Source organism: Chiloscyllium plagiosum, unplaced genomic scaffold (genome assembly GCF_004010195.1).
Source record: "Chiloscyllium plagiosum isolate BGI_BamShark_2017 unplaced genomic scaffold, ASM401019v2 scaf_93547, whole genome shotgun sequence".
NCBI lineage: Eukaryota > Metazoa > Chordata > Chondrichthyes > Orectolobiformes > Hemiscylliidae > Chiloscyllium > Chiloscyllium plagiosum.
Genome location: NW_025196354.1, coordinates 1 through 4,765, shown reverse-complemented (window position 1 = coordinate 4,765; position 4,765 = coordinate 1). Strand labels below are relative to the sequence as shown.

Below are 4,765 nucleotides of genomic sequence, written 5' to 3'. Positions count from 1 at the left end.
AACTTAGACGCATCATAGGTGTATGTATGAGTCCATTTGCAGATGACACTGAAGTTGGTGGAGTAGTGGACAATTTGGAAATATGTTACAGGTTTCAGGGCGACTTGGATGGGCTGCAGAATTGGGTTGAGAGGTGGCAAATGGCGTTCAATGCAGCTAAATGTGAGGTGATGCACTTTGGGAAGAATAACAGGAAGGCAGAGTATTGGGTCAATGGAAAGATTGCTGGTAGTGTGGATGTGAAGAGGGGTATTGCAGTCCATGTGCATAGATCCTTGAAAGTTGCCACCCAGATTGAGAGTGCTGTTAAGAAGGCATGCAGTGTGTTAGGTTTTGTAGAGGGATTGAGTTCCGGAGCCGCAATATCATGCTGCAAATACACAATACGCTAGTGCGGATGTATGTCGGGAAGAATGAGAAAGCATTGGGAAAAAGTGCAGAAGAGATTTAGATTAGATTCCCTACAGTGTGGAAATAGACCCTTAGATCCAACAAGTCCACATCGACCCTCCCAACATAAACCCACCCAGACCCATTCTCCTATATTTACCCCAACTAATGCACCTGGCAATACGGGCAATTGAGCATTGCCAATTCACCTGAATTGCATATTTTGGGACTGTGGGAGGAAACCGGAGCAAACCCACGCAGACACAGGGAGAATATGCAAACTCCACACGGACAGTTGCCCGAGTCTGGAATTGTAACCGGGTCCCTGGCACTATGAGGCATCAGTGCTAACCAGTGAGCCAGCATGATGCCTGGTCTGGAGGGAAGGCCTAATGAGTTAAGGCTGAGAAACTTGTGTCTGTGCTCATCGGAAAGAAAAAGACTCAGAGGGGATTTGATAGAGACCTACAAGAGGATCAGAGAATTAGATAAGTAGACATGAAAGTCATTTTCCTAGGATGGTGACGTCAGTTTGTATGAATGTACATAACTACAAATTGACATGTGATAGATTTGAGACAGATGTCAGAGGCAGGTTCTTTACTGAGACAGTGGTAAGGGCGCGGGATACCCTGCCTGTCAGTGCAGTTAACTCAGCCACATTAGGGAGATCGAAACAATCCTTGGAGAAGCACATGGGTGATGATAGTTTCTTGGAAGGGGATGAGCTGAGAACAGTTCAAAGGTCGGCGCAACATTGAGGTCCGAAGGGCCTGTTCAGCGCTGTATTTTTCTATGTTCTGTGTTCTATGTCCTTCTCCACAGTAAGCATTCATACAAAGCACAGGTTTCATATCTCCCCCATCGAGAGCAGCAACCAGCAGAGACGGGCTTATTGATTTTTATGATGTCCCGGTACTCTTCACAGACACCTCTTTGCCCATCATGAATTTATAAAACCAGTTATGACTGACTTCAACAAAGCAGCATGCTGCAATTGAGTTACGTAGAACTCAAAACTACAATAGACCGATCAAATTCAGACGTGTGATACATTACACCACAGGGCCGACCCACCGTCGACTTCCTTTCATCTTTTCCATGTATAATGGAGACATTTATATCGGGGGGGATACTAGATTACCAAGGTGAAAAACCAGCAAAGATAATTAGCGTCACTGCTTTAATTCAATACGTCACCCTTTGTGGTGCAGTGCCTTTCACTGGCAACTTGAACACATTCGTCTTCACGTGCCTCCTTCAGTGTTGCCTGCATGTCTGCTGGACGTTTCCATTGCTGTATTCACAGTCACTACGCGATTACATGATCCACTCCAGTGAAATCTACTTTCATAATCTGAGTCATGGCCTCTTCCTTTCAAGACCCTAAACAGGTTCAGCGAGAAAACTCTGGTCATTTCTAGCCCGGGATCTGGAATCAGACAAGTATCACGACACCCTTATTGGTGCTGCCAGCTCACCGGATACCAGCGCATCAAAATGAGGCCCTGTGACCACCAACCTGTTATGTGCCTTCCTGCAGTACATCTGCTGAACATAATCATATTATCACAGCTCTTCTTTCTTCATATTGAAATCCAGTGCGATAATATGAACTTTTTCGAAACTTGGAGTGAGCAACTTTGAAGCTGAAGTTTGTTATGGAGTCAACGACAGACACAAGAGTGTCTACAACTCAGGTTTTAATTTTACAGTCATCATCACAGGAGGTCCCTGTTCAGTAGTCCAAGTTTGCATCGCACAGACCTGGATATAATTCCCACTCAGGTAAAGAAGATTTACTTCTCTTTTTGTGAATTATTAGAATGAAAACAAATCTTGCTTGCATACAGAGCACACACCCAGATCCTGCCAGAATCGGTCAGTAATTGCTTCCATCCGTATATAACGACAAAGGCAGCAGGTACACTGGAAAGGGCCACCGCAAATGCCCATTCAATAATATCATCTTTCCGAGTTGGATGTATCTCGCTGATCCTTCAGTGTCGCTGAGTGTAAATCCTGGAAATAGACGTGGACGAAGACAGTGAAATAAAGTGATAGACAATGATGCCTGGGAGGCATAAGGCAGGAAGTCAGCGCGGAACTGATGGTGCAAAACTCAATGTCGGTGCCATTGGGTCAGCTTTTACTGCCCAATGCTTATACTTACTTACACATTACAGCTAGTCAATTCACCGCAATGACCTTGTTCCTCTTGATGTGATGTCCCCTCTGTGTGTATTAACGTGGTTCATGGGCCCCGATAGAATGAGCACATCCTCTTTCTCCTGTCACTTTAACCAGGTGAAAATACCAGTTTTAAATGAATGCAAGAAGAGATTATGTTTTTTCTGTGCCTTTTCAGTGGATAATTTTCAGCTATAAACTGTTTGTATTTGAAAATTCGAGGATTGAATACAATTCTCTGTGAGGAACATTGATCCGAAAACACATGTCCAAAGACTGTGAGGAAGTGGTTAAGCAACTCCACATATGGATGAGTGAGGGCATAAACGCTGTGGCGCCGTGGCTTAGTTGGTTAAAGCGCTTGTCTTGTAAACAAGAAATCCTGGGTTCAACTCCCAGCGGTGCCTATTTGTTGCGTTCATACTTGGGCTTGGTGTTTCAGAAAATTACTGAGCACCTTTTTGGACTTTCACCCAATTATGATTTGGTGATCCGGGTTAAGTTCCAACAGTGAATGCCATTTTTTAATATTCCGAACTATTACTTATGTCTGTGGTTTCTTTCCATTATTCCACAAGCACTTCTGCTTCTGCTCCTCTTTTATTCCCTCCCCCCCCCCCCCCCTTCATTACCAGATATCGGAATAATGAGATGAGGCAGGAGACGCTGCCGATTTTCCGGGGAATTTTGTGGCAATGGCAGAGATACCAACAACTGATCACTCTCATTCTCTGATGCCACCGTTCATACATTTAAACCAACAATATATCCATCAATGTGCTTCTTTATTTGTAGAATAATTGCATTTTTTCTTGTGGATTAGGTATTCAATTTTGAATTCGAAACAGTCAGAATTGTTTGAGGAAGAAGTGTCGCCTTGCCTGGTTTGAAGTGACAGACCCGTTATCCGGAGAATGTGAGCCCAGTTCAACGCACTCCAGTCAGTGGGCAAAAAGCCTCTCAGTAGCTGCACACTCAAATTGTCTCGAAATGTCGCACTGCTGCTTCACAGCGCCAGAGACCCGGGTTCAGTTCCCGCCTCAGGCGACTGATTGTGTGGAGTTTGCACGTTCTTCCCGTGTCTGTGTGGGTTTCCTCCGGGTGCTTCGGTTTCTTCCCACATTCCAAAGATGTCCAGGTTAGGTGAATTGGCCATGCTAAATTGCCCATAGTGCTAGGGTAGGGTTAAGGGTGCATTGCGCTTGGACTTGTTGGGCTGAAGGGCCTGTTTCCACACTGAAAGTAATCTAATGTCAGACTTTTCACAGGGCCGAAATAGGTAAAGAGCTGTATAGACAGGCAGAGTGTCGGAAAATGTAACAGGAAGAGGGTGAGGTGGATGCACAGAGACAAAGAGAGACATATGGAGACACATGCTGAGTTAGACACCGAAATGACCAATTCTCTATTCGACATTGCTGCAAACTGAGAGAAAGGAAACGAAAGTAGGCAATCATTTAAGCACAGCCTTTCACCAACTGAGAGCAACGGAAAGAGCATTATAGTCAATAAAGTCCTTCTGAATTTGTAAAGGTGACGGTTGTCTGTCATTGAGATAAAAATCCTGATTCAAAAGATAAGACTGATAATTTTTCCAGCATTATTATATAGAAACGTATAAGTAACGTGTTTCTGTCGATATAAAACTTTAACTCAGTTTCTCTCCACAGATGCTGTCAGGTCGACTGAGTTTCTCCAACAATTCATATTTTTGGTTCAGATTTACATTATCAAAGTAAAATGAAAATCAACATTCTGTTGATCGCTTCATTTTTAAAATCCATCAGAAAATATAACTGGTTACACTTTCAGACACAAATATACACGACAACGACTTTGCACATGCAAACTCACTTTCAAATTTAGGCCGTGGAAGACCCAAGACCGAACGTCTCCGTATCGTATTCGAGTCTAAACAATGCATTGGGAATTCACGTTTTCGCGACCTGCCAAATGCACAACTCTCAAATTGACCGACTGTAACAAGCTCCATCGAAACAGCCTGTCCTCGGCAGAGTGGGATCGGGAGAATAATATTGATTCACGGATAAGTTTTCAACTACAAATTCACTCTGTCATCACGACCACGTTATTACATCTCAGGAACCGTACCTGAATGTACCGCACCTCAGCAGAAAGTGGTAACTTTAAATGCTGGAGATCAAAGTCAATAAGTGTAGCACTT

The 4,765-nt window shown here is 43.8% G+C and overlaps 1 non-coding gene across 1 annotated transcript; it reads left to right on the top strand.

Annotated features, from left to right (window-relative positions):
* Positions 1 to 2,913: 2,913 nt before the first annotated feature.
* On the top strand, positions 2,914 to 2,987 carry trnat-ugu. Its single transcript has one exon. It is a non-coding gene; the product is annotated as a tRNA-Thr (tRNA).
* The last annotated feature ends 1,778 nt before the right edge of the window (positions 2,988 to 4,765 follow it).